The following is a 19,947-nucleotide window of genomic DNA, read 5'->3' on the forward strand; positions in this document are numbered from 1 at the left end:
CCACAGGGGCGTACAGGAGGCTGGGAGACCAGGCCTGCAGGGGGGCCAAACCTGCCACTAACCGAGGCTGCAGCAACACCGACTGCCTGCCCTACTTGGCAGGAGGCGAATGGGGAAAGGTGAGCAGCAGCGAGTGGAGGAAGGAAAGAAATGATCGAGGGGAGCTGGAGGATGCAAGCTTGAATGAAAGCTGCTGTTTTTAATATTGAAATAAAGAGGCAAAGTGGAACATCATGGGACCTTATTCCGGAAAAAAATATGTACCATAGTGAACGGGGAGAGGCAAATAATTATTTGATCCCGTTTGAATTGAGTCATGAATTACATATATGATGTTCGTCAATTTAAAAGATAATTTTGCAAGTGAAGAAAGTCACAGTTTGTCGTAAAACTGTGAATACTTAATTAGACTCCTCACCCCAAAGTTGCCAACGTGACATCTGGCTGAAGCTACAATGACGGTGTGTTTGGTACTGGGATGTAACGTTACTCGCACGAGCAACAGGTCTTGCGTGTTCTTTAAAACAGTGGTTCTCAACCTGGGGGTTGGGACTCCCAAGGGGGTCGCGAGAACATTTGTGAGGGTCGCCAGATGGTTAGGGAGAATAAAATTAAATAACATATTCTAGACTGGGGAATGTTTTTTATAACATTACAGTGTGCGTTTGGTACATTTCATGTGTTATGTTCAAAGCGTCACTTGTAAATCAGGACGTGCTGGAACACAGAAAGGGGTTTAAGGGCAAGTAAAGGGGAGAGAAAAAGTCACAAGCGCATTTAACCACCACAGAGCCTAGAGCACATTGGACAAGGCTATGTGCTAGCTGCTAAAACTAAAACTAAACTGTCATTAAAGCAAAGCATTATTTGTTTACATGTATTAATCAAAGCATTCACAAAAAGCACTCAAAAGCAGCAGGGGGAGGCGTGTAGAAACAGCTGTTTACACCGATTTGCAGCGCTCTTTCTCTCATTGACAAGATTACTTTTTTGGGCATTTTTTAGGCCTTTATTTGTAGAGAACAGCTTAGACTTGAAAGGGGAGAGAGAGAGGGAATGACATGCAGCAAAGGGCCGCAGGTCGGAGTCGAACCCGTGACCTGATGATGGATAAAACACATCAGGTAAGATAAAGTTACATGTGTTGTGGAACATAGCTAAGCTAGCTAGCTAGCGAGCAAGCCAAGCATCAAGCGAGGTGACGTACATATATTGCGGGAGACGAGAGACGTAGTTCACTGAGCGCTTTCACACAAAACTAAGTGTTAGGCTTCTACTACGACAAATTTATGACAAACTGTGACTTCTTTACTTGCAAAAACATCTTTTAAGCTGACATAGGTGTAATTCAAACAGGATAACAAAAAAAGGTCTTTCCCTGTTTACTACCGTACATATTATTTTATTAAATAATGTCCCGTGGGGTCCACTGGAAGGGGAGGGATTTTGCCTTTCTATATTAACACAGAAACGTATCTAGTTTGAACTAAGGCCTGATCAAATATTTATTTATAAAAGCAACACTTTTTAACCAAATCTGCTTTTTTCAATGGAATCACAGACAAATGTGGATTTCCTTGTGGGAGAGTGGCAAATCCACAAAAGTTTTGCAGGACTTTAGGGAACTTTGGCATGCAAATGTGTGGCATTAACCAAGAGCAAAATGACTCGACAGTGCTGACATTTGAGGGAAAGGAGAGCCAGAAAGCCCAAGCTGTGTTGCATATACAATCTTGCTCAGCCAGAGTATAAACTGTTCCACAAGAGAGCCATGGTTTGCATGCAGTTATGAGAAAATGGTACAAAATATCTCTTGAATAAACTGTGTGTACTTACATAGACCTAAAGTGAAACTGAAACTTCCGGACATTCTGGCTGAATGGTGTTGGAAAAAACGTCATATCATGGTCATGGAAGAAACCAAGTTCTGGCCACGCCAGTACATTTTCATGAGACTTGAGATTGTTTGACTTTTAAAAACGATGAACTTCTAATAGCAAGTGATATATACTCATATATCTTAGAATGTGGATTGTAAACCCTAGGAACACGTTTCACTTTTTGAGAACGAGCACCGACATAAATGCTCAATGAGAGACTTGAGCATTGAGTTATGGAATATAGTTTAACAGCGGCTTGCCCAGACGTCCCATCAGGACTTTGGTTCTCTTTTCTCCAGTTAGAAACCGACTAGTTACTGTAGCTTGCTAACTAATAGTTATATAACTAACTGTTTGCAAACTAACTAACTTGCAGAGCTATTGTTTTGGCTGGCTAACTTGTTAGTTCACCCACTTGCCCTGCCGCTTTCTGGTGTGACCATGCCTTTTAAACTAGCATCCTGAACATCCAAAAACATTCACCTGAACAAAAGTCTAATTGTCTTTATGTTTGGTGTCAGCTCATGTTGAATTCAAATATTAATATTCAATTGTCTTTCATTACAACACAGAAAGAGCCAGCTAATGGCTAACGAAGACTTCTCTACAAGTGTGATATTTGCTAAGAATTTAAGAGATTTACAGAGATTTCCGAATGAACTAGTCAAACCTGTGATCATGTATTTCACAAATGTGCTCTCACTTTTTAGGCTACTGCATAGTTTCTGTGTCGACAAAAACAAAAATTAAGCTAGCAAGCCAGTTTTGAGCTTTAGGTCTTTAGTTTTTAAATGTGTCCTGATGGTTTCTTAATTTAATTATTAATCTATATAGATAACAGTATTTATCAATGTACGTTTGTGTTATGTGTGTAGGTTGAATTTCAGCCCAGTATTATTTTACATTAACAATTCTGCAGGGCACAATTCACGTCCAGCTGCCATTGCACTATTAGCATCTTGTCTTATTCAGCAATAATTGTTTACCTTTTTTTAACTGCAACCAAAATTATTCCCTTACCTTAACCATAGGCCTACTAGACATGTGCAAAAACATTGCCATTGGTTGTTAAAACCATTGTTGCTACACATAACCCAATCTGAGGTTTTGCCGTATTGTCTAACATCAATGTTCTGTCTGACGATGGGGATGTTGAATTAGGGCGTTTTCACACTTTCACACCTTTTCCAGCCCTCCAAAAGAACTCAGACCTATTAGTCAGCATTTTTGTGCATATGTGAACACTCCAAAAGGACTCAGACCCCTTTGGAACGACTTAGACCTCCTCGGGAGGTGGTCTGAGTACGGTTCGCTTCAAGTCCGTATTGGGGTTCTCTTTATCTGTGCATTGTGAACACAACACGCTTCATGTTCGCTTTGCCTTTTGCCTTTTGACCTGTATACAGTTTAGCCCTGAGGCCCCATCTGTTCTGAAGTGGACCAGAAAGAGAACTGAGTCATCTTTCAAGTAAACTATCAATGTAAATGCAAACTGAGTCCCTTTTCTGTTGGTCCACTTTTTGGTCCTCTTTAAGAGAACTGAGTTTGGTTCATTTAAAGAGGACTATATGTGAAAACACACTTAGGTTTGCCAAAAAAAATCCTATTCTATTCTATTATATTCCACTCTGCAGTGCTCGGTGTCCTGTGGTTTGGGGATCCAGCGTAGGGAGCCATCATGTCACCAGTTGACAGCCATGGGCCACCAGGTGACGCTGGCAAGGGAGCTGTGCTCAGGGTTGGCCTCCCCTCCACTCGTACGGACCTGCCGCATGATGGCCTGTCCCAGTAAGAACACACAAACACTTGCACACATATTGTAATACCTTTATGTACTATATGTTCACATTTGAAAAACAGAACATATAAATATAGAACTAAACAACTTCTGTCGGGCCCCCTGCGCTGTCATGACACACAACCACCTGTAAGGGAGCAAGTATTATGTCATGTGTCATTCTGTTTTTTCTTTCACAGAAGACATTTTTGTGATCAATTCACTGAAGGTTTCAACAAGAATATAGCAAATCCAAAGTATCCCACTGCAGTATGCATACACTGGTGCAGTGGTGGAATGTAACTAAGTACATTTACTCAAGTACTGTACTTAAGTACAAATTTGAGGTACTTAAGTCTTTTCTTTTCATGCCACTTCCAGTTTCTAAAATGGGAGGATTTTTCTGCATTGAGTAATTTTACTTTTAATACTTTAAGTACATCTACCTGATGATACTTACATACTTTTACTTAATTAACATTTTCAATGCAGAACTTTTACTTTTAACAGAGTATTTTTACAGTGTGGTATTAGTACTTTTACTGAAGTAAAGGATCTGAATACTTTGTCCACCACTAGTGTTTTACCCATCACCCTGGAAACACAAAACAGCATGCAGTCAGTTAACTAAGCAAATTAATCACACAATTTTCATCTGTTCTAAATGTACTTTTAAAGGGATATTTTTCAAGTTTTTCATGCTCAAGTGGTATTTGAGACTCAACATACTCCGGTGGTAACTCAGTACATGCAAATAACTTTAGTCATGCGGAGAGAACCATCTGGAAGGGCTTTAAAACTCAACTTGCCATTCAAAAGACTCTTTTGTTTATCTATTTCTATCCAACACTTTGTGCTAGTCATCCACTCCTGTTCATAGATGTATTAGAAGACCTGTGGGACCCGCTCCCATTCCGCCGTCTCGTCTGCGCAGCAGAATAATACATTTAACAAATATTCAGTAATATTTATAAGTCACTAAGAGGGTCTGAAAAGTCACTAAATCTCGCGAGATACTTGCCAGAGTGGGAACACTGTCCACAACGTTACTGCTGCAGCTCCCTGATTCCCCAAACTATGGAGTAAAATCACAGAACGTGAGTGCGTTAATCACGTGTTAAAAAAGGTAGGTGAGAGAACCCTTGTGTAATGACAGGTACTGAAACAGGGAGCGTGAGGAGAGAAAAAAGAGTGGCAAAAATGCATACATGACCTAGACTGGCTAATCCCAGCACAATCTGCCGGCGATTTGATTTCGCCCTGCAGCTCAGACAGGAAACCTGTATGTTTATCTATCCTGCTTCCGTTACAAATTTGCGGGAACCAATCACAAACTGGCTTATCCACCTGGCACGCTATTGGCGGGTTTAGCACGATGATGATAGAGAAGCGACCAAGCAGCTTTTTGTTTACATTCAACAAGCCGGCCACCGAAACGCAGCAACCCGTTGATGCCGCTGTCGCTGCTACGTCGTCACCCGGATTGTTGGTCTGATTGGTTGAAGGACTATCCAATTGCGTACAGAGTCATTTGAACTATGCCCGTTGATCACGCCTCTCTGGAGCAGACTCCGCAGACTAATGTTCAATCTTAAAAGATTGAGCTTGGTCTGGTGATAGCCAGGCTATACATGACCATAAATTACACTAAAACTATGTTTTCAGGACATCTGAAAATCATCCATCGAGGGCGCCTGGGTAGCTCACCTGGTAGTGCGCGTCCCCATATACAGAGGCTCAGTCCTCGACGCAGCATGTCAGCATGTCATTCCCCCGTCACTCCCCCTTTCATGTCTAAGCTGTCCTGTCACAAATAAAGGCCTAAAATGGCACAAAAAAACTCATCCACCGAGTTGAACATCTGTTCAGGGTTGATAAGTTCCTATAAAAGCTATGTCCACAGTCAGGGTTTCCGGTCTTAAAAGGTCTAAAATAAAAAGTCTTAGATTTCAAAATCAAAATATTAGGCCTTAAAAAGTCTTAAATTCACTGAAGTATTTTGTTCTAGGTCTTAAATCATTTTAAACAGGTCTTAATTTTCGTACGTCCATGTAACGCTACCTCTACTGTCATTGAATTTCTCCCGCAGCGCTTTAGAACATTGTTGTTTTTTATTTTGTGCTGTTTTTCGCTCGTCCAAATATAATTTCGCTGTATTACGACTACAAATGAGACCAACATGCAACTTATATTGCAGCCAATCAGTTTGTGTGTGATTGGTGCGAGTCTCTTTCCGATTGTACCACAGACATAACATGTTTGTATGTTTTTTTTCTGTAGTTCAACAATGCATCTAACCTGTGTTCAGTAATATGTTCAATTTGAAAAAATGTATTTACTTTGCAAGAAATTTTGTGACTCTGCATTTCCTTTGTTTTTGTTTTTTTTATGTTGTGATATAGGTCTTAAATTTAATTTATAATGGTCTTTAAAAGTTCTTGAAAAGTGATAAATTTGACTTGGCGAAACCTACAGAAACCCTGACAGTACAGGAGGGAACGCAATTCCTCTATCTGCACATTCATATTCATTGAGTGCATGTGGAGAAAAAAATGCACACAGCGTTGTTCCAACATACAGAGAGACACTGTTTAAACAGGTTCTGTAATTCTGTGAGTCCCTCTTACTCACCTTAGCTGGAAAAACACACGATTGAATGTCTTCCAATGCCCTGGTGACTCCTAAGAGTCAGAGTCTAAATGTTTTTCATAAAATGTTCTCTGCAGCTGCCACTCCCTGCTCTCTCTCTCTACAACTACTATTTGTTAATTGGGAGTAAGTTCAGGGCTCGGTCATTGGGAGAGTTAAAATGCTATTAAGCTTCATCAGAAATGCTTGTCAGATGGCCAAATATCTTTGGAAACCCCCTCTGCACACACATTTCTGACGTGGGATCGGAGGAGGGTGGGTGAGGGGGTGCCGGGTGCAAGATAGGGCCCAAAGAGTCTGAGAAAGGTCTAGCACGAACTGTCGTTCCCCTTCTCTCTCCCGTTTCATGTCGAAAGCTGTCCTGTCAGAAATAAAGGCCTAAAAATGCCAAAAAAAAATCTTTAAAAATATATTTTTTTTCTGGAGAGATGATCATTCTTTCAAAATATATCCCCTCATTTGGCTTTCAATGGTGGTGTGCAGTGCTGTCTAACACATTGCTTAAGAGTCTCCCATAGCTGCTGAGTTGGGTTTAGTTCTGGTGACTGGGAAGGCCATGATTTTTCATTTTCATCAACCCATTCAGTGGGCCCCTGTGCCCTTTTCATTCATTCATTCTCCACGTACATTTTTCATTTATCCCCCATCTCTATGTTTATTGGCTGCATCATGGGGTTTCAGTAACAGACAACAATCATCCATGAGAAAATGTAATTATGTAATTTGATATAATTTTTTTATGATTAACAATTTTAGTTTTAGTTAAACATGACACACAAAATATACAATTTGCAACATGAACATTCCCCCCCGTCATCACCTCCCCACCCCCAGACAAAAATCAAGAAAAGATGACAGTAAGCACAATATTTAAAACTAGGGCTGTCAATCAATTACAAAATGTAATCTAATTAATTACATACTCTGTGATTAATTAATCTAAATTAATCGCATACATAATTGTTGCTGTGAAAGTATTTTAAATAATTCAATTCAAATGAATCAATACATAATCAGCATTAGTGACATTAAAGTTAAAACAACTCTTTTTATTATTATTTTCGGCTTGTTTATTGCTAAGGCCATATGGTCAAAATTAAATGATTTAATAATAATGTAATAACTATAACAATTACTTATTTCACTAGTAAATTGCTGTTGAACGACAAAAACAACCAGCAGATGGGAAAAGGGCATTTAACAATAACTTTGAATGCACCACGAGGCTGTAGGTTACCAGTTTCAATGAACGCATGAACGTCTGTGTTTTTTCGACAACGGCAGCTGCAGACTGTTACATCCCGATGTTGGAATCCTCTACAGTGAAATACAGTCACACTTTACACCATTTAGCATTAGCATGGTGAATTTTTATGCACCTATTTACCTTTTTCTGAATCAATGTATGCTGCGAATATCTTTATGTAAAGGGAAACATAGATTACAGTCCAAATATAAAAACATAATCGAATATATTACAATAAGGCTCTCCGGCAATACAGAATGTATTGCTATTTATTCTCCCGTAGATCGACTTTTCTAATTATATCTGAGTCAGCACACATGTAGCCTAGAGGCATCATTGAGTCTTTTGTTGAGGAAGTAACCTCCTTAAATGTGCATATGATAATTATTCACCTCAATGATACATGAATTCATTTTAATGGATTAATAAAGCACTGGAGTGTAATATTTCAGATGTGTTTGAGCAAGATTACTGCTCATGTTCAAACCTTTGTGCACATTCAAAATGTATCCCATCTGTGCTCTCTGTGATTTGGAGGAGTCATGATATTTTGAGAAAAATAAAGTGATAATAGGCTATTACAAGAATGAAGTCACTATATTTCAGAAAATAATCTACCTGCACCATAGTCTGCTGTGCATTATGTGATTGCTCTGCTGATACGGTAGATCTCAGACCTCCTGACAGACTCAGAGCCCCGTTTGAGACTCTGGTCTCTGAATGAGCAAAAGTTTAGGGAAGTGGCTGTACGCTGCTCTACATCGGAGGTGGGAAACCGAAACTACGCAGCATGTCGACAGCAGAGCGTGTCCATTATAAACCTGAAGCTGAAGGCGCGCTGCTCATCTCTATTTTTACAGCGAGAGTGGACACTATAAGCGACGCACAGGTCTGCTTCAGAGCTCCGTGTGTTTTGGAAAAGTGCTTTATTTGTGATTTAAATAATGGTGCTGATGATTTTTAGAGACCCCCACAGGTGTATGATTTTACTGCTTTCATGGGAGCTCATCCTCTCTCTATGGGAGCTCAGCTCCCACTGGCTCCCACGTAATTCGAACCCTGCAGTGGCACCAAAATGAGGCGCCGAAATCCGAGTTGCTAGTCGGTCCGGTAGATGCTGGTCGTTAAGGCACTAGTGCCGTATTAGCACCGGATTTCGGTACCCAACCCTATTCAGGAAGAACATTTTTATAAGTAAATGTTCCAAACAATGATCCAGGCAGCGCATTCTCATATCCCTCCTTCATTTTACAGTCTAATGGTGGCTAGAATGGCTCCGGGTCAAAGGTCAATATGGAATGGATTAATCTGCGTTATTTTTTTAACGCGTTATTTTTTCTCAGATGAATTAACCGAAATGAATGCGTTATTTTGACAGCCCTATTTAAACCATAAAAACCATAAACCAAATAAACATACGTGTATGTTTAAATAACAACACCATAAGCCCATCATACACGTCTCTCCACAGCACAAAGCTTATTAGCAACACTCCAGAAAGTTCAGATACTTTCCCCATTTTCTAGTGTAGACATCCAATCTGGCAAACAGTTTATATGACTTTTTTTTTTCAAACGCTGCCACCCTTGCCATCTCACAAGCCCCCTCCTGGATTGACGGCACCCCTTCATTCTTCCATCCTCCTTGAAAGAATCTGTCTGGCTATCATTAAACTAGTCTGGACCCAGCTTCTTATGTGCTTACCCATCCCGTTTAGGATTGACCCATCTCCCAGAACAAATCATCTTGGGCTGAATGGAACCTGGCTCCCTGCAATCATCAGACATAGGTTATCATGTATCCCGGTCCAAAATTCCTGGACCAAATTTGATATAACTGATGATAATATTTTGTACTTTTGAATTATTAACTATTTATATAAACAGTATAAGGGTGACTGATGTCTGTGAGGAGCTATTGGTAAATACATGTAGTCTACTGCACATAAACTGAGACATTCAAAGGCAGACTAGCCAACGCAGAAGAATTACCTGTAGCTGACATTAGAAAAACTTAATGAGCCTGCGACGTCTTCTCTCATAGATTTTTTCCTTTTTCATTTGTCATCTGGATTCCCAAATACGACTGCATGTTGACATCTACGAGGTCAGCAGAAACCACAACTACATGTGAAATAAAAACATACAAGCATATATATACGCAACATGAAACATGTCTCATAGCATTAGTATATACAGTATTTGTGGCTCATAGTGGCAAGCAGAGGTGATTGCACAAAATAAGTAATAAGTAACATTATGAAACAACAACATTATGAAAAGAATCCCTAAAGAGATAGACCTTTTTGTTAAAGAGAAGATATCCACCAGATTTGGCTAACTCAGACTGCTGTAACCTCATATTACAATACGATATACTTTATTGTCCCCTTAGGGAAATTAGTTTTGGACTCAAAAGCTGCACACATAAATTAATGCCTTGACAGTTACAAAAAAAGAAGAAAAAAAAAAACACATGAACAAACAGTACAGCACCAACTGTACCAGTCACAACAATAAATTGCACATACCGTGGTAAAAACAGATTTCCCTCACCCCACAGCAAAACACCATGAAACTATTGCTTAATCTCTACAGCCTCGAGCAGCATCGTTTAAAAGTTTGACAGAGGTAGGAACAAATTAGTTTTTAAAACGGTTGAGTTTACAGTGAGGGAGTCTCGCCTGCCAGAGGTTCTGTGTGCAGCATATGTGATGGGTCAGTCAACCAGGGTTGCCAGGTCCGCGTTTTTTCTGCGAAATTGGGCTACTTTTAAAGTGTTGCCATGGGTTGAATCTTTTTGTCAGCTGGTTGTGTAGACACCAGACCCCCACACACACACGGCGTGCCCCGCAGCCTCTCTAGCGAAGGCAGCAAACGGACTAGTGCACAGTTTACAACAAAACAGGTTAGTTTGTGATGAGGGTATGTGTGTGTGAGTATGTGTGTCTGGGTAATGTGAATATGTGTAGTCTTAAATTGTATTGTTACTGTATGTTTTACTGTTGGGTTGTTCTAAGAAAATGACAATAAACATATTGGGGGGAAAAAAACAGGTTAGTTTGTGCATCAGTGAATTGGTCTACATGTTCACAGAGATTTATTTATTTAAGATAATGTAATGTATCTATTTACAGAAGGCAAATATAGGACCAGGGTGAAATCATTTTAGGGAAAACTGCTATTAATGCTGCTACACTACACAACATTTATGGTGTTACTTTGTAGATATTACAATACATTTGGCAATTATATTAATTCTGTTGGACTTTAAAAGCAGTGTAAGGGTTAGCGTAATATGTTTTGGCAGGGGAATATGGTGTTAAGGTGGTTTTATTGGTCGTTGGGCTGGTTTTGTCATACGAACCTGGCAACTCTGGACTGAACTGAATGATAGTAGTGGTGCCAAGACCAGCGTGCACAATGACCAAAATCTGCTTAAAGCTATAGTGCGTGGTTTCTGTCTCCCCCATGAGGAATAAAAACAACACTGTCGGAGGATCCACATGATACGAGCCTTCCATGATCGCGCACCACCCCCACCCCTCCTCCACACAGTTGCTATTAGCCAAGGAGGACACGAAGGATTAAAAAAACACGATTGACTCTTCAGAAGAAGTAATGAGTAAAGAGCAATTATCTTGTGTTTTTTATGTCCTCTTCGTCTCCAAAGCTGAACGCTGCTGTTTCCTTTCTCAGCGGTGACGTAAAACACTTCACTCGAGCTGCTTCTCGCGAATGTTGCCATACGGCACCATTTTCTAAACATAGCCATACTGAGAAATACAGAGTGACTTTTGTGGAGCTGATAGGCCCAATTAGCTTTTTATTAACTAATTTGGCAATGGCTTGAATGTAACGGACGTTCATAATTATAAAGTAGTTGTCCACTATAGCTTTAACCTCCTTAACCTTATATAAACACAATGTTTGAGGTAAAGGAGAAAAACACAAGACTGCAGTGTGTCCACTTCACTAACTAATACTAATGGATACCAAAGCCATTGGTCAGCAGGCTCATCCATCCAGTAATAATCACTATGGCCTTGACCTGCTCTCCCATTTTTCTGACCATGTTTAAACTAAGCAAGTTATCTGGCCCAGACCTAATCTCCCAATATTTTATCTGCGTTAATGATGTCAAATCTATTTGCCTGTTGCCCTTTCGCCCAGGAGTTCCAAAGGGAGAAGACGAGGGAAGTGTTTGTATTTTCTCATAGTCTAAGTATGACCATCAATCAGTATGGTTTACAATCCTCATTACTCACACTGACCCAAACTGCTTCTATTTGTCACGACTTATTCTGTGTAATGTGTTCAGCTGACATGTGTGACAGTGCACAAATAAAGGTATCACTCTGCTTGGCCCACGTCCCTCTTCAGGCTCTGTGGAATTCACTTAGCTTTCCTACTCAATGTTAAACATAGTACAGTTGTAATAAATATAGAAGGCCTCCTCGTTGACATAAGATGTATACCACCTGACCATAGGTCAGATTATTGATTGCATGTTTGTGCCCAGAGGTTCTGGGAAAGAGCCCTGAAAGAAGTTCTGTTTTAGCATGTCTTTCCTGTAAAATCTCATAATCATCTGGAACCAAATCTTTATTTGCAAATGTCGCAGAAAAACACCAACCCCGGGGTCTCCCATGGACTGTCCCCAAATCCATTAGGTATATGAGAACGTCAGAGGTTGATATAGTGTGAGGCATTACGAGTACAATTGGGTGAGAGCCCTTGAGTCTTCCGAACATAGCACTTGCAGGTCACTTGACCCATAATCATTTAAATTTAATGCAGGGTTTCCCCCAGTGTATTGCTAGCCTGGTGGCCCACCAGGCCTAAGTTGCCCCCCACCAGCCCTCAGTTGCCCCCCTTTTTTTAAACAACAACAAAACACAAAAGTAGCACAATACTAAAATAAATACAGAAATAGGACTGACTCATGTTTTCCAAAGTTAACGGTTGTTCACACCCAGGACACAGTGCCATATTACCGGGATTCGCGGTATTAGCTAGCAAGAGTAACAGGGGCAGTAGCTCGGATGCACCTGTAATATTTATGTATGTTTATGTTTGTATGCCGGGCAGACAGTGAAGTATAGTGACGTAAGCAGCCTACCTTTACATACACACACCAAATAGGCTATCTCTGCAACATAGGCCGCTACAGCGACATCTCCCCTGGGAAAAGCTGATTAACATAGTGGATCAGAGGCCTTCAATGAGAGTAGAATTTATCAGAGGAGCCTCTGAGAGTGAACTTTATTTTCTCGAGTTTAAAAAAAGGTTAAAGTGTCACCCACTGGGAATTAATTTTATATGCATTTTAAAGACGTAAACTACAGTTACAGTGGGGCAGCTCAGTTGGAAACTTAGACGTAGTCGTATTAGTTCGCTTTTAGCACTGGCTTAATGTGGCGCCCTATGGAATCTGCCTTATAGCTCTTTTAAATTCTCAATTTTGCGATTCCGTCCATGATTCTGTTATCACAGAAACTATTGGGCTCTACGTTAATGCTGCTATCAGTCTGTGACTGGCCCTAGTTGAAAAAAAGACACTTGCCACCAGGCTAAACAACTTTTCTGGGGAAAACCCTGTAATGTAACTTTTTTACTGCGAACACTGTGGCCAAAAGTGTTTCCTGCGTTCTAACCACTAGGCACGCCTGCACTTTCCGCTACGCTCCACTAAAAATACATGCTGGGTGTATTTTTGACGAAGCGGGGCGAACAGGCCGCGAACAGGGAGTGGAAGGGCTAGAGCATCTAGTCAATTTTCAAAACTGAACTGAAACACTGTGCAGATCACTACACTATTTTAACAACTAAAACCGCCATACATCTTTGATCCATGTTGTTCATAACTGGACAAAATGGAAGAAACTGTAGACTACTTACTTTTGTGGAGGACATGGTATTTAGTTATTGTTTTTTTACAGTATATTTTTAGTATCAGGAAATCCACTATTGATGTGTTTTTTATAATGTTCAAATGTTAAGAATTATTGTTCTTTATTTAAAAAATTTTATGCACCGTGGTATTGACTTTGGTTTCGAGTATCATGTACTTTTGGTGGTATCAGTACCGATTAAGATTTAAAAATTTCAAGGAAGCCCAGTCACTCATATTTTTTGTTAAAACAGTTGAATTATTTTTCTTTTCTACTGGACTTTCTTCTGACCCATTAAAAAAATAATTCAGATTTATGCATCAACTCGAAGAATTGTTGTCTGCATTAAAAAAAAAAACAGCCTCTCACTTTCTTTATTTACTCCGACAGAGCACAAGAAAGAGATGAGACCCAAAGAGACCCTGAAGGTTCCGGTGAAGAACCAAGTCAGACAGACGGTGAGACGTCCACCGAAGGCTAGAGGCTATGAGGTCAGAGTTAAACGGTGTCCACTGCTCATGGGTATGCACCGCATCTACATCCAGACCCGCAAGGAGAAGCGCCTCCACCTGACCGTTGGCGGCCACGCCTACCTCCTACCCAACACCTCGCTGGTCATCAAATGCCCAGTCAGAAGGTTCCCCAAAGCCTACATTCACTGGCTCAAAGACGGACGCCCCCTGCCCAGCTCCAGACGCCTGGGCGTCACCAAATCCGCCTCTCTGAAGATCCACTTTCTGACTGCAGAGGACATCGGGGTGTACAAGTGTGTGGCTGGACCGGCCTCAGACATCTTCACCCTGCAGCTGATAGGTGGTGACAGAAGTTTAACTGGCAGAGAGTTCACCGCCAGTCCCGGTCCCAGCTGGGAGGAAATGCTCCCTAGCTGCCATACGCACAACTCAGGCCTGATGCTGTTCCGGCCGGGGGTCAGTGTGTCTCTGCAGCCCCCTGGTGTCCAGGAGGAAGCCTGGCTGCAGCCACGGCTGGAGGAGAGGCTGTTTAATATCACCCTGCAGGCTGACAGAGGGGAGATCCAACAGGAGCAGGCCTCAGAACTCATCGCCTCACTGCTGAGCCACATGTCTGCTGCCCAGATCTGGGCCAGGACTCCGCAGGGACCAGGAAAGGCCAAAGGTAACTAGAACTGCAGCTGCCAAGTAAATGTAAATGGACTGTATTTATATAGCGCTTTTCTAGTCTTAATGACTACTCAAATCGCTTTTACACAGTACAGGAACCAATCCCCATTCACACACATTCATACAGTGGTAGCCGAGGCTGCCATACAAGGTGCCACCATCTCATCAGATAAACATTCACACACCGATGGCGCAGCATCGGGAGCAATTCAGGGTTCAGTGTCTTGCCCAAGGACACTTCGACATGGACCTTCCAAATGGTAGGCGACCGCTCTACCACTTGAGCCACATGCTGTGCAGCAGCGTGTGTTTACCATTGAAGCTATTGTTTAATGTAGGGCTGGGTATCGCCAATGATTTTCCGAATGGATTAGATTCCGTTTCACAGGGTACTGATTCAATTACATTTCAATATCAATTAGGTTAGGGAAATATCAGTTACAATACCAATTTAGCTTGGATATAAAAGAGATTATGCTGTCAATTGCATAAGCAAGAAACAAATATTTTTATAATGCACCAGGTTAGTTCACCACATCGCTGTTGAAAAGGCATACTGTATATTAAAAGACTGATTTCAGGATTTTATTCAATGATATCAGATCACTCAAACAAAGATTGTAATTGGATCATCGATTATTTGAACACAGCCCTAGTAAAATACCTTGAGGTGCTCTTCTTATTCTCTGTTAGACAAACTTCTTTGTTGTTACACCACCTCATAATGTATACAGTGATGAATGTTTTGTCATTTAATGTCATTAATTGCATATTTTGATATGTGCTTTAATTCAATTCAATTCAATTCAATTTTATTTATAGTATCAAATCATAAGAATTATCTCAAGACTCTTTACATACGGACAGAGTAGTTCTAGACCACACGCTATAATTTACAAAGACCCAACAATTCCCCCAAGAGCAAGCATTTAGTGCAACAGTGGCGAGGAAAAACTTCCAAAAGTTTAAGGTGTTAAATTACTGCTTCATGATTTGCTTGTAAGAAGGACTTACAGTTTCATACATTTTTAGATAAAAGTTGTCCATAAGTGATTTATAATAACAATTATAACAGTACACAAATATAAATTAATATAAGCATTGAACACATGAAAAGAAGACCCTTAACATTATAAACACAACCAAGTAGTTTTGCTGCTTAAACCGAATAGAGATGTTCCGAAACCAATATCGGAACAGCCTCTGATACTGCGAGGTATGCTGGTATCGGTATCGAAAGGTACTGGAGTTTATGCACCAATCCGATATCACGTACGTTTAGCCCCGAAATTTTTTTTTCTTTAAAGTAGTTTGTTATTTTTCCGTTATGACTCTCTGTCAAACTGATTAATAAAAGAAAGTTCTGTGGTGTTAATTGTTTGTGTAAGAGTTAAGAGTTTAACCTGAGCCAGATCATACAACGATAGCAATCACAACACATCCATACAGTGATAGTAGTATGCAGCTGTTAAAACATAATAAAATATATGACACAATGGTATCGGATCGGTAGTGGGCATCGGCTGCTACGCAAGTTCAGGTATCGGAATCGGTAAGCAAAAAAAGGTATCGGACCATCTCTAAAACCGAACTTGGTTTGTACTAGAGGAGAGGAATAAACAGCTTATATTGCCGTATGGTTTGGAGGACTTGTTGATATGCACATATACTGTAAATATGTTGACCACATGTCTCTCCTTACAATCAAGGCTATATGAGGCATGCAATAATACAGTCAAAGATATTTGTAATATGTACATGTATGGCCCTTGATGTGATTCTCTTTTTCCAGTTTGGCCCTTAGTAACATTGAGTTTGACACCCTTGATTTAATAGGATACCTTTCAATAAAAGGACATGATCAGCATATTGATCTTGGTCTCATTTCTAGGGATAACATTTTTTGTTCCTTATGTTGTGTTTGTATCTGATTGGTCCCACAGACAGATTGGCCAACTGGTCTGAGCGCTCTTCATTGGAGACGGTTGGGAGTAGAGCAGTGATCATCAGACAGCAGCAGAGCCTTCAACTGAGTCTTCAGAAGAACATCAACATCAGCATTGGACACAGCGCCCTCCTGACCAACACTACCCGATCACTGACCATACTCTGTCCTGCACAGGGCTTCCCGCCTCCTAAAATCAGCTGGACCAAAGATGGAGCTCTGTTGCAGCACAATGACAGGTAACACACTGGAGTACTGCTGACATACCAGTCAAAATACTTAGGTTGCATCCGAAATCGCATCCTCTGCACTATATACTCAACATGTATACTATCGTTCAACATATTTTTGTGTAAATACACAAGATGTATTTTTTTTTACCAATGTTCAAAGTGAAGCATGTAGTGATGATTATGCACGCTGACATCACCAAAACTGTCCAATAAATGAGTTTCCCAAGGGCGTAACTTTGGGTTCAACCTTGGGGGGGTTGAGATCTCCACTTTTGAGCAAATTTTTCTGCAACAATTTGTGCCTTTTCTGCATCAATGTATTGTGCACATGTCTTTATTTATTTATGTAAAGGAAATTATACATAAATGGGTGGGTTGGACTGGCCAGTTTTGATTATTGGGGGGCTGTAACCCCCCCATTCCCCCTGTAAATTACGCCTATACCTGTCCATTACTTGTCTACTCCTCTTGGTTCGTTTGTAATAGTTCTATGTCAACACAAATTAAACCACAGCTAAAAGAGTAGTCCGTGGAAAGAGAAACACTCATAATACATACAATATATACAAATATATTTTCACTGCAGGAATTTTTTGTCCTACTGCTGTGGTTGCAGAGAAATTTTAATTAAAGGGGACATTTCATGCTCATTTTCATGTTTATACTTGTATTTTTGGGATATTACTAGAACATGTTTACATTTATTAATGTTACTGTCTGTCTGAATATACCGGTATTCATCCTCTGTCTGAAATACTTGTTTTAGCACCTGGCTCTTTAAGCTCCCCTCCTGAAAAAAGCCCTGTCTGCGTTTCCAGGTCTTCCACATCTGCACTCTCGGAGTCTCTGCACTGTCATTCCAGCCAGGGAATGACTGTAACGCCACTGTAGCAGCTTTATACCTATATTTATTACAGTTGTGACATCACAACTGGTAAATATTTGCTGAAGTGGTACATGTGTTTGAGAAACACTGCCTTAAGGCTCTGACACACCAACCCGACGTCCGACTGTCGGCAGAAAAGGCAGTCACACTGATCAGTCGGCTCCCTGAGGTCAAAAAAGTGCCTCGGAACACACACTGCTGTTTTAAACTCTGTTTAGAAATATGCAGTGGGAGCACAACGACTGTAATAATTCAAGTATTAAAACTACATTTTGAAACAGGGCCCCTGTACCAGACAGGGCCACATCATTCGGTAACAAAGCAGGATCAACTTACTTAATATTGTGCTTACTTAGGCCTTGTTATTCAAAACATCTACTGATGCACAGTGACCCTAAGACCTTTGGGGCCATGGGGGTTCTGAGTTGACTGCTTTGCTCAGTTGTTAATCCAGCCTTGACCAGAGACCAGAGAAGGAACTCTCTTAGCCTTTTGGTCATGATTATACTGATATCACTGTCACAGACATGGTGCAATCAATGCCAATTATTTATGATAAGATTGATTCTGACTTTTTTTATGATTGTCTGACAATCCTGTCCACTTCACATAGTGATTGGCCAGATCTGCAGAGACGTAAAAGTAGGCAGGGTTTGAACACAGATACCTTCGTCACTTTTGGTGTGTACAAGATGTGTGTGAGAGTCCCTTAACCAAGCCACTTCCTCTGTTTCTGTACTGCAAGCTATTTTTTTTTTTGTCCTACTCTATGTGCCAAGAAAATAAATAAAAAAATTCCCTGTGTGTCTGCAGGGTATCCTGGGATATCTCCGGAGGACTCCACATCCTTCAGCCCCGAGCGTTTGACAGAGGCCAATACAAGTGCACAGCTGCCAACACACACGGCTCAGACTCCGAGACATCTCAGCTGTTGGCGGCAGGTGTGTACTTACTTTTAGATACGCTGGTCTCACGTGTCATTATTATGTGTATCTTCCATAATTTGTCACTGTAGTACATTTTTTATATGTTTAAAATAAATTACATGGACCTAAAATTAAGTTTATTTGTATAGCACAACTTTATGCAATGAATTTGCATATTAGCATTTGCAATTTAGCCACATGATGGACTCTTCAGAAGAGGTAATTATCTTCACTCGAGTTTCTGCACGCGAAAGTCGCCGGACAACACCAATTTCTAAACACAGAGAAATAAAGAGATAGTTCTGTGGAGCTGATAGTCTTAATTAGCTTTATAGCAACTCATTTTGGCTTGAACGTAACGGACGTTTATTAAAATCAAAAAGTTATGGACTAAAGCTTTAAGTGCGAACTCCCACCTAAAGTCTTTGTGAGGCTGTAGGCACAGCGGTGCTTGGAACCAAATATGAATGACAGCATGGAAACATGCTCACAATGACAATGCTAAGATAGATAGATAGATAGATCTAACATTTTCAAATTCATTACGTCATGACTGACTGCTACTCTTTCTCTGTGTGTGAAACTTCAGAGCCTCCAGGCATCGCGGTTTCATGGAGGAATGTTTCCGACCATGGCGTTGTGTTGGGCCACAGCTTGAGGACCAAGGTGGGGGGACGAGTCAGTGTTCGCCCGGGTGCCAATCTCACGCTGGACTGCCCCGTCACCGGTAGGTCACAATCAGGGCTGACGTCTCCAGGTCATTTGGTCGATATGGTCTTATACGACCAAATTCTCTTTGGTCAGACAATAGCCTGGTGTTACTTACATAAGGCCGCCTATCCATCGAAGCATTTCTCCCAGCTATAAATACCAGGAGCTCTTCTGGAAACACCCAGCTGGTAGTGCTAGAGTGCTTTGGTGGCGCGAGGATGTGACAGTTGGTCTTTGTGTCATTTGTCCCGCCCATCCTTCACTGTGATTGGAAGGCTGGGTAAAAAGTGTCAGTGACGAGAGCAGCATTTTACCGAAAGTTAAACATTTTCAACTCTCTGCGACCACCAGAATGTAATGGATAAAAACATTCATCAGATGATTCCAGGATGAGGTAGAATTGATCAGCTGAATCACTTAGTCAGTTTCTTTTTTGGCATAAACAACATCCTTTTTGACCTCAGGATCATTTTGTTCTGGAGGTTCTCTCAAACCATCTTGATTGGTAGGCCAAGCTCTACTGGTTGCCCCCTGGTGTACTGCTCCAGGAAATAAAAACAGTATCATCTGTCTTTGCAGAGGGTAACACATTTGCATTTAGCAGGGGAGCTAGAAATAAATAACAGTACAAATAATTACAGGGTACATACAGGGGACCA

Source organism: Sander vitreus, chromosome 1, assembly GCF_031162955.1.
Source record: "Sander vitreus isolate 19-12246 chromosome 1, sanVit1, whole genome shotgun sequence".
NCBI lineage: Eukaryota > Metazoa > Chordata > Actinopteri > Perciformes > Percidae > Sander > Sander vitreus.